At 38.0% G+C, this 11428-nt stretch overlaps 1 protein-coding gene across 1 annotated transcript in view; it reads right to left on the minus strand.

The window, feature by feature from the left end:
• The window catches only part of usp36 (ubiquitin specific peptidase 36), a 58693-nt gene extending 54714 nt beyond the window's left edge, over positions 1-3979 (minus strand). Inside the window, exon 1 of the mRNA XM_055183140.2 lies at positions 3820-3979. The gene's annotated coding sequence lies outside the window, so the exon portion shown is untranslated. The remainder of the gene's footprint in view (positions 1-3819) is intronic.
• Positions 3980-11428: the final 7449 nt, after the last annotated feature.

Consider the following 11428-nt stretch of genomic DNA (forward strand, 5'->3'; position numbering starts at 1 on the left):
CTTCAGTAAGAGCAAAGAAGATGGGTCGAGGCTGGGTCTTCCAACATGACAATGACCTGAAGCACACAGCCAGGATAACCAAGGAGTGGCTCTGTAAGAAGCATTTCAAGGTTCTGGCGTGGCCTAGCCAGTCTCCAGACCTAAACCTAAAAAAAAGAATCTTTGGAGGGAGCTCAAACTCCGTGTTTCTCAGCGACAGGCCAGAAACCTGACTGATCTAGAGAAGATCTGTGTGGAGGAGTGGGACAAAATCCCTCCTGCAGTGTGTGCAAAACTGGTGAAAAACTACAGGAAACGTTTGACCTCTGTAATTGCAAACAAAGGCTACTGTACCAAATATTAACATTGACTTTCTCAGGTGTTCCAATACTTATTTGCAGCTGTATCATACAAATAAATAGTTAAAAAACTCATACATGCGCGTAATGTGAGCGGAATTCCGCTGAGTTTTCCACCGAAATCTGCGGGCACAGATTCCGTTTGGGTCTGGCTATATGCCTTACTCCTGCTGCTGTTTAAGTTGTCATCTTATTGTCTGTGCCTGTTCTGAATCGTTTTTTTTTTCTCATGCCTAATTGTGGCACTTTATACAAGCTGTTATTCATACAAGTTGATAACCTGCTGTTTCAAACATTAAGTAAAAAATAATAATCCAGACAGTCCCGTTTATAAATTTGTAATTGAATCTCAATTAGTGTTTTTTTTTTTGTGCGCGGGGGCACGTAGATATTCAAATATATTCGAATACATTGCATGATATTCGAGATCCATTTGAATTTGATTTTTCTCAAAAGTGACAGCCCTAGTTGGCAACCAGTCTCGTCTCGCATGACGTTAAAAAGCCAGGGCGTGTTTGGCATCGAGCATCATTGTGATCATGGCTAGTTTAACTTCTGCGTTCTCCCTTATTTTTTTCTCCGGCTGTATGTGTTTTGCAACAATGTGTATTCAACAAAAAGTTAGGTTTTATTAATTAAATTCTTATTTACAATTAAATCAAAGATCGATTAATTGTTAACATCCCTAGCGGAGACGCTAAACACAGTTGCATCAGGTGCATTGTGAATGTTCGTGTGTGCGTAGCGGACTCATGCAATAGGTTAAACTTCTTTCTTTTACGATCATCAATGTCTCAATGTTTCTTTTAATTAAATTAAAATATAAAAAGATGGAAAACCCTAAAAAAGCCTGAGGCATGGCCCGCGTATCAACTGTGATGTTAATATTGTCCTGAAACCCGAGGAGCGTAAAAAAAATTTGGACGGAACAGGATCACAGTTTGCACAAGACTCGTAACTTACCTGATTCCCATACTCAGGGCACTTTTCCCGTCGTCACCTCAGCTAATAAAATAAATAAATGTATGGGAATGTACAAGGACACTCTCCTCTCACTTGTATGTTGTCACAGCTGTAGGCAGCGCAAATATAACGACGCTCCTCAGTGTTTCCCACAGGATTTTGAGAGACTGTGGTGGTGATGACATCACACGCCAATTAGCATATATGTGACGTCATTGTGTCATGTTTGCGTTTGATCTAGTGTTGGCACCTGAAATGTGTTTCACTTTTACTTTTTGATCTGTATCTGTATTTGATCTGCATTATATATCACATTATATTTTAAGCCGAATTAAGCTGTTTTAAATAGTGAAATAAAAATGTAAATGGGAATCATGAACATTCTATTTGTGGGGGCCAGTGTTGATTCTGTGGTGGGCCACCACAAATAAATCAATGTATGGGAAACACTGTCTCCTATAATCCCTCCCACTGCGAAGTGATACTAAACTCAATGGAAAAGCTAACCACGCCAAAGTGAGGTGAGCTGACCCGACCCAAACTAAACTAAACCGTGGGGTACTATGCAATGGAAAAGCGCCAAATGATATATGTTGCAGGCGTTCAGAGTGTAACTACAATCAGTTACAGTTTACGTTTAACAGTTTCTTGCCAGAATTTAAGTTTTACATCTTAATCTGTTTATTAAAAACGGCTTCTGGTCTCCTTTTGCCATTTCGTTGCGTTAGCAGCCAGCTTCTTCTCGAATGAGGTTAAAAAGCCCAAGTGTGTGTTTGGCATCGAACATCGTTGTGATCATGGCTAATTTAACTTCTTCGCGCTTGGTTAGTTTTTTCACCAGCTGTGTATGTGCTTTGCGCAGGTGCCGGACACACACGTGCTTGCGTTTCGACAATCGTTAAGTTTTATTGATTTAATTCTTTTCGACAATTAATCAAAGATCGATTAATTGTTAACATCCCTAGCGACTATTGTCATTAATTAATTGTGGGGCAGACATATCGTTATCAAAGATTAATCGTGCAGCCCTACTCTGAAAGTAATAAATGAAATCTGACACCTGCTGCTGTGTGACTTACGTTCAGGTCCGCTGAATTCACACATTCAAATCAAAACGACGGTGGAATACAGTGAAGCGGTTGGTAAGTGATCCGGTGAGAGGCTGAACCCCTGGTGTCACCGTTATACTGACTACTGTAACAAGCCAACATCGTGGGCACGCACATCGAAATTCTGAGGCGAAAAATGGTTTCACCCGCATGGCCGTTACAATGTGTGTCATGCAATATCCACTTCTCACCGCGTGGTTGTAGTATGTTTTTACTAAAAACGGCAATAAATAAGTGAAGAATAAACACCGAAAGCGTTTGATATTTTGAGCTTTCAACCCGGAGGTGTTTTTAGTTCACAGCAACTGTTTGAAAATTTGTGTCACTTTCAACCGGTCTGTGCTCCCGCTAACCTCTCTGGACACTTATGAAAGGTAGGTGGACATGAATATATATTATCTTGGTACTGAAACATTGTACTCTAAATCTAGAAGAGGAGAAGGTATTTAAATAAACTGCGGCAATTTGGTAGTCACATTTCTAGTAATAGACTACAGTGAACGTCCTGTCAGAACATCAGAACTGCAGGCATAGTTCTAAAAACCATGGTTACCATGCGCCTGATGCCCATTCCAACTAAAACAGTATTCATGATTTAATTTGAAAGAACTAAGTATAGGCAGCATTTTCGGTCACACACACCAAGGCATCCATGTATAAGTTTTTTCTCTGATTTCTTATATTAAAAAATATCATAACGTTCTTAATCCTCCATGGATTTTTACAATCCAGGTATCTTTGCAAATGGGGATGTTTGCTCTGTCTATTTATGTGATCATTTGTGTGATAGCTTAGCTTTGGGGTTTTTGAAGATTTTGTCATCATACCTACATTATTTTGGCACCTTTGATACAGACTAAGAGTTGTACTGTTATGAGAATAAGGACGGTCCTGTGGTTTTTTTGGAAAGATATGACAACTTTCACCATTGCGCAAAGATTTTAAACACAGACACACACTGTCTGATGATTTCATTTAAAGTCACTCACACAGCACTTGCGATGCATCACTAACAGAGCAAAATTACGATGATGGTTTACGTATCAACACTACACAAACACACGCACGCATGATTTAATTCACATAGAGACAGCTGGACACGAGCTAAGAGCTGCGTTAGCATCTTCTTTAGCTTTCACCGCTGATCTCTGTCAGTCATACGCTGCTAATAAAGTCAATGCTAGCGGCACGTCTTCTCGATGTTTACTGGACGTTTACTGCTTGATGTTTGCTGAATGTTCGCGGCAGAAACGCGACGCTTCCTGACACGAGCCTCCTCAAAATGCTAGCGTGGCGTTCATACTGCTGCAATGTGCTCGCGAGCCTTCAGCACACATTTTCTGAGCGATTTACTTAAAAACGCCACTTACTGACCGTGAAGCACTGTGAATACAACATAACATACATACCCATTCGACAATGATCGCTGATCGTTTGTTCTAGTTTGATGTTAAGACTGTATTCCGCTGCGAAGCCGTCATTTTGTTACGATCTCTTCTCCATGCTGCATTATAAAAGGGTGTGTACATCTGTGATTGACACCTTAGAACGCCCAATCAATGTTAAGCACGTCTATGACGACACACTTCATTCATATCCCGAACCTCCAATCAGAGGACAGAAGTCGATCGCCGTTAACTTGTAACAAGCATCTGTATATAGGCTTGTTTGACTTCATGCGGCGCCGCAAGAATTGACAGCCGGATGACGTCAAAGTTCCGCGAGAGCAATTTAAATGCAGACCTCTCCGTATGATTTCGCGAATCGCTATCGCGGTACTTTGACGTCATCGCGCTGTCGATTCTTGTGGCGTCACATAAAGTCGAACAAGCTTAATCTCTTTAACAAAATTAAGGAGGCGTCTTACAAAGTTCTTCATAGAATTTATCCTGTTAAACATGTTTGGGAGAGTTTTAAGCTTAATATTTCATATGCTTGTGAATTTTGTGGTCAGGAAAAAGAAACAATTTTACATCTGTTTTATCATTGTATCTACTCAAGAATTTTCTGGAAAGATGCGGAAAATTATATAAGTAAAAAATTGGGTCGTGTGGTAGAAATTGTTGTTTTTTTTTATTTTGAGAGAGCTAATTAGGAAAGTAATGAACATCGTATTAGGAAAGTATCATATGCACAAAACAAAACGTGCCCGTTGTAAACCAAACCTATCACATTTTATAAATGATTTCAATTTATACAGTACACCTTTGGAAAAAGTTAAGAACAAAAAGCTCTGAAAACATAATATTTTTAAAATACTCTATTTAAAAAAATTGTAATTTTTCTATTTTCTTTTCCGATAACATGTGAATAATTGTGTGAATAATACCTCATGTTCATGTGGCATTGAACACAAAATGTGTTTTATAGTTGATGACATTCAATAACAAAAAATTTAAAAAGCCTAATCTCTTTATGAATGTCTTCGTTATGCTTATGGAATTATCCATCTATAAATGCAAAAGGAATGTAAAGGTTTTTATTTGTCTTTCGTTCTTTCTTTCTTTCTTGTTCTTTTTAATTATAAAGCACATACCACACTCAAGATTGACCCAAAGTGCTTTAATAAAACCACACTCAAGACGTAACAATGCAATACTGACATGAGCCAACTGAAAGCTATTGATAGGTGTTTTTAAGCAATACTTAAAACTTTGCAAAGAAGATGCAGTTGTGACAGAAATGTGTACACTGTAAATAAATGCAGAATTTTTGTCAAATTAAAATTTTTTTATTTTACTTTAACCCATTAAGTTAAACAATTTTAACTTGTTTTAGAAGTTATGTCAACTTATCACATGTCAAAACTTAAAATATTAGGTTGAACTGATATGAAAATCAGTGTAGGCTTTCCCCATAGATTAGGAGCAGTAACGGTAGGCTCGATCACCCCTGCAATGGACATGTCCTCAGAACAGTGAGGAGGTCACAAGATCTCAATCACCTACTGAAGATTATGGTGCTTCTGAAATATAATGGGGACATGATTTTTAGTGGTTAAAAACAAGTATTTAAAATGTAAAGATAAGTCTAGGTAGTGAGATGAGGATGGGCATGATCAAACCTTCCTCTGCATCTCAACACAACACACACACTGCATCTAGTAATCTGTTTAAAAAGTTTCATTGAAAGAAATAACTTAGGTTTATCCTATATGTCTTAAATGGAAAAGCTCAATTTGACCACAACACTGATTTGCTTCTCAAAATGCAGGCTGCATTCAAAAAAGAACATCAAGATTTTTCATGCACAGAGCAATTTAATTGAAATGATGGCCAAAATGGGTCCATGGTCCTCGTAAAACAAAACAGAACCATTAGAATGAAATGTTTTGTTGTCATTTACCACAAGGAAATTTAGTTAGTCATTTTTGTAATTTATTTAAACAGGCCAACAGTGGTCTTAAAAAATCTTTGTTTTTTGCTGCAAAGGAAAGTATAACTGTGTATCATCAACAAAGATAGCACTTATATGCAACATACAGTATAAAAGAAAATTTAACTGGAGAAAAATAGATCCCTGTGGTACTCCACATGAGTTCAGTAATACTCTAAACAGCCACTAGAGAACGCAGTAACCATTATCATATATATAGTATACCATTATATAAATATATTGTATGTATGCATGTATGTGTATATATATCTTTTTGCACCATATAGGCAATTAATTTCTCCATGAAGTAAATACCAGCCTGTCTCAAAAAATATGTCCCATATTTTGATTAAACATCAAACTGTAAGAAATAAGAAAAAGATAAACAAACAACTCTTCAGGGCTTGAACTGTACTTTACTTTATTGAACTGAAAAGGTTTACATTTCCTTTTAGAGTGCAAAATTATATTAAAAAGTGTTCTGGGGTTTTAAAATTCTCCATATGTCGTTTGTGCAAGCATAATATGACCAGAGTTAGTTTAGTTTCATTTTAGCTTCATTAATATTTTGAATAAACTTTTATTTTTTGTTTTCAGGTTAATTAGAGTTTAATTTTTAATAACTTTGCTATAAGCTTTTATTATTTTATTAGATTTATTTTGGCAAGAAAAAGTATGTGAACCTTTTGTGATTTCCTGTTTTTCTGATTTGTCATAAAATGTGATTTGATCTTCATCTATGTCAAGGGTATTGATAAACATAATTTGTCTGAAAATAATTACAAACAAAAATTCTTATCTTTCATGTCTTTATTCAACACACTCATTCAACATTCAAAATGTTAGAATTAAAAACTGGTTGACCCCCCCCCCCCCATGGCAGCAATAACCTTGACCAGACGCTTCCTGTAGCTGTGGATCAGACCTGCACATCGTTGAGAAGGAATTTTAGCCCATTCTTCCTGGCAGAACTGCTTTAGCTCTGTCATATTCTTTGTCCCTCTTTAAAGGGTAAGTAAACACCTGCTCAGATCCTGACTCCACCCACTAGCAATATTTGAAAAGCTGAGCTTGTACCAAGGGTGTGGTGTGATCATAACAAGGGCGTGGTGAGCTTGAACCTACGTAGGATTGTACCGCTTACATCACGTGGTACCGCAACATCCAACAGGAAAATTCAACTGCAGTAGCCACCGTTCAACCTGAAGAGGGCAGCACTCAGACATTTTTACACCACATATTGTAGCATTGAAACACTTTTTACTAGGGATGCACCAATTAATCCAGATTTTTTTGGGATCGGCCGAATACCGAATCCGCTGTTTAAGATTCGGCTGATTCCGAAACCGAATACCGAATCCTACTCGCATCCTTATTCCATTAACACAGTAAAACAAATTAATGAAGTAAACAACGTCCACAGCAGTGAATTTTTCATTTTATATAATTTTAACTGTATAAAAAGGATGCCAGGATGACAAGTTGGAAAAACTATTTTGACAATTACCATAAGCCTATGCATAATGAAAGTGATGTGTTGCGACATGCTCGATTTTCCAATAAGCAAAAATATTCAACTTTGAGTGAAAATCTCCCCTCGTCAATGTCGGTTTTCACACGGCCATCCAATTACAGTGGAGGAGGGGCGGGACATTACCACAGCAACCAACCGGCTCGCAGCTGAAGCGTCACAGCTACCAAAGCGCTCGGCTGAAAAACAGCTGGCATTCGGCGTCCTCAAGGCGTTTTCAGCCGCGTTTAAAAGTTTTGGTGTTTCCGTCATTATTATTGGGCTGCTAATGCAAGAGCTATGATGTTCTGGCGGATTAGTGATCAAGCTGCCGATAATTTGTTAGATACACATCCTAAGTGGCTGTATATTGAGGCTAAGTCAGTTGTTGGATGCTCTCTTGCTGCTATTCTTTTTTCTAATCCTATGTCTTTAAAGAAATTAAAATGTAAGAATTTAGTTGTGCTTAATTCCATTAGAATTCTAAAACAAATGAAGACCGTGCTAAATATTATGTGTCCCTCTGTGCGCCTGCCTATTTGCAATAATCAAAATTTTTTGCCCGGCCTATCAGATAAGGTATTTTCACTGTGGAAAGGCAAAGGACTAACCACTATCAAGGACTTTTATATAGATGGAAAATTTGCCACCTTTGAACACTTGTATAAAACCTTTGATCTTTCCCATTCGCAATTTTTCCGATATTTACAAGTGCGCCATTACATAAAACATTCTTTTACTGAATTTCAGGATTTGCCTAAGGATCATTACATGTATGATCTTTTGGGCCAACCTCCTGAGGACAAACATTTGGTGACACGATTTGTTTCTTTGTTTGTTTCTCATTCTGCAGTGTCTTCAGATTACCTCAAAGTAGCATGGGAAAATGATACTGGAACTAGTATCTCAAATGAGATTTGGGATGAGGGCCTGAAACGAATTCATACCTGTTCTATTAATGCTAGATTACAACTTATACAGTTTAAAGTATTGCATAGGTTACATTATACCAAAACTAAACTTAATAAAATTTACCCCTCAGTCTCCCCATTATGTGATAGGTGTAAGAGCTCAGATGGCACGCATGCTCACACTTTTTGGTTTTGCCCTGAGATTTCTGAGTTCTGGAAGAATATTTTTCGTTGGTATTCAAATGTTTTTGGAGAAAATATTAGTCCAGACTTTGAATTAGCTTTGCTTGGGTGTTCTGACTCTGCACTAGCATTAACATATTCTCAGCAATTATCTCTTATGTTCGGTATGGTGGTAGCTAAAAGAGTGATTTTGATGGAGTGGAAGTCCACCCTAACGCCAAGTTTTCATAAATGGTTGGCTGAGATGGTTGCCGCACTTAAGCTTGAAAAGATACGCTTTTCCAGGGTCGATGCTTCTAAAAAATGTGAAAAAATCTGGGGTCCCTTCCTCGGGTATCTTTTTAAGAATTGAATTTGTTTGAGCATTTATGTAATTGGATGTATTTTTTCACTCTGTTTTATTTGATTACGTATGTCTTTAAGGTGTTTATTGTATCTGGTGCCTGTTTGTGGGGGGTGGGGGGTTGTTCTCCTTTTTTTGTTTTTTGTTTTTCTCTGTGTATAGTATGTCTTTGTATACATTCCATATTCTTTCATCTGTTTTATGTTTATATGAAAAACGGTTATAAATAAAATATAAAAAAAAAAAAAAAAAAAAGTTTTGGTGTGTCCAGCCCCTAAGGCTCACCGAAAGAAAAAGCTCATCTCCACGTCAGCACCCGATGTGTGTAATCAACGGCCGTGTGACGTCGACCAGCATAGCGCAAGCCTAGGGTTCGGTGGGAAAAAAATCTAGGGCTGCGTCCGAAACCGCATACTGTATAGTAGGTACTGAATTAGATGAAGTACCTACTTACTTGGCATTAAAACAGTAGGTACTGTATAGTATGAATCCTGGTAGTATGAATGAGATTCGGACGTACTACATCTGCCATGTTGCTACATCACGTGACATACGTCGTCATCAAGTCATGTCATTTCAGCGCGAAAACAGCCGCATGCCTCTTCTTCTTCGTTAGATAACTCCTCTCCCGGGCATCATGGGATAGTGAAGCGTCCATCGTATGCACACTGCAAAATCTAACCGGAAGTAGTAGGTCATCTGGGTACTTTTTCGCATACTGTTTTTCGAATACTATGTATTCGGACATACTACTCGCCTCGCCTACTGCTTTTTGCATACTAGTGTGAGGTAGGCGGTTTCGGACGCACCATAGGATTTGAGTAACTTTTTTCACATTTGGGTATAAAGTAGGGATGCACCGAATCCAGGGTTCAGATTCGGAGTCGGCCGAATACTGGGCTTTTTGACGGGGTTCGGGTTGGGCCGACTCGGAATCCAAATCCTGGATTAGGTGCATCCCCACTTCATACCCAAATGTGAAAAAAGTTACTCAAATCAATGAACAGCACTAAAGCCCCATTCTTACAGATCATTAGCTAAAAAAGTTGGTTTAGGTTTAGGTTGGTTTAGTTACTCTTTAGTACTATTCGGACGGGATTAGTTTTACATACTGTAGGGAGGTGGGGTAAAGTAATTTTTATCAGAGCTTCTCAGTGATTTTAGTTCCATGTCAGTAATCATTACGGACAATGTCAGTAAAGATTACGGCAACCTTTGCCTTCTGTAAAAAGGTCTGGAGAAATTACCTCAGGTAATACTAATCTAGTGCGAATAGACCAGCTGTAAATATACACGTAAATTGCGTCATTTCCTTTTAATTTGCGGGTTTCTTTTAAATATAAAAGCGCTTAAAGAAGCATTTACTTGTGTTCTAGGCGGAAAAACAAGTCAATGGCAAGTCAGTTCCTGAATAACACGACACAAACTTTTTAAAAAAAGGTCAAATTTACTTCTCAGAGGCACGGAACTGTTTATGAAACTGACGTTCTCCCAAAACTGAAATTAAACACAGTGTTTCGAGTTTTATCTCATCTGTGTCTTGTTGTTTGCACATGTGATATTAGGAAGCAAGGAAACGTGCATGTGAAGATGAGAGGTGACGCGCTCCGCAAACGAGTTACCCCTCCCACTTCTGAATGTTTTACAGAGATTTCTAATCCCGTCCGAATTGACCATTAATATTACAGACGTCCTGTGGTAAAATTACATACGCCATCTACAACCGTAAAACTAATCCCGTCCTAATAGGGCTTTTAACTCAATCCATAGCATCTCTATATGGTTAAGGTCTGGGCTCTGACATGGCCACTCCTAAAGCTGGATTTTGTTTTTCAAAAGCCATTCTGTTGTGGACTTGGGTCATTGTCCTGTTGCATCACCCACCTTCTACACAGTTTCATCTGACGAACAGACATTCTCACATTATCCTGAAGAATTGTCTGATATATTTGGGAATTTATCTTCCCCTCAATGATTGCAAGCTGGCCAGGCCCCGATGCAGCAAAGCAGGTCCAAATCATGATGTTTCCTCCACCATACTTTACAGTTGGAATGATGTTTTCATAATTGTTCAATTTTAGTTTCATCAGTCCACAAAACATTTTGCCAATACCACTGTACAGTGTCAATGTGCTCTTTTGCAAACTTCAGGAGTGCAGCAATGATGTTTTTAGTAATCCGTAATCAGTGGCTTCCTTCGGGTTGTTTAGCAGTGGATAAACTGCTTGTTCAGTGTTTTACGTATTGTAGACTCATGAACAGAGATGTTAGCAAGTTCCAATGATGCCTTCAAATCTTTGGCTGTCGTTAGGGGTTGTTTCTTTACCTAATGATGAGTCTTCGTTGTGCTCTTTGTGTCATTTCTTGGTAGAGTAGCAAGAGCCCCAAAGTGTCTTCATTTGTAGATTGTGGATGACATTTTTTTCTTTTATGTTTAAAAGCAGAGGGTCTGTTATTTCATTTGATATAGTGTATGTTTATATATTTAAAGAAGAACATTTTCTGGAATGCATTAAACTTTTGTGAAAATCATAAAAAATGCTGGCGCTGACTGGCAACTTTTTTTAAAAACGCTGGCGGGTAAAAAGTTAAAAATTTTAGTGCCTCAACTTCAAATGATTTCAGCAACATTTCTAATTATTATTTACTTCCTTACTAAACTGTAGGCATATATTTGATTCCAGTTCATAATTTTA

This window comes from Misgurnus anguillicaudatus, chromosome 19 (genome assembly GCF_027580225.2).
Source record: "Misgurnus anguillicaudatus chromosome 19, ASM2758022v2, whole genome shotgun sequence".
Classification (NCBI taxonomy): domain Eukaryota; kingdom Metazoa; phylum Chordata; class Actinopteri; order Cypriniformes; family Cobitidae; genus Misgurnus; species Misgurnus anguillicaudatus.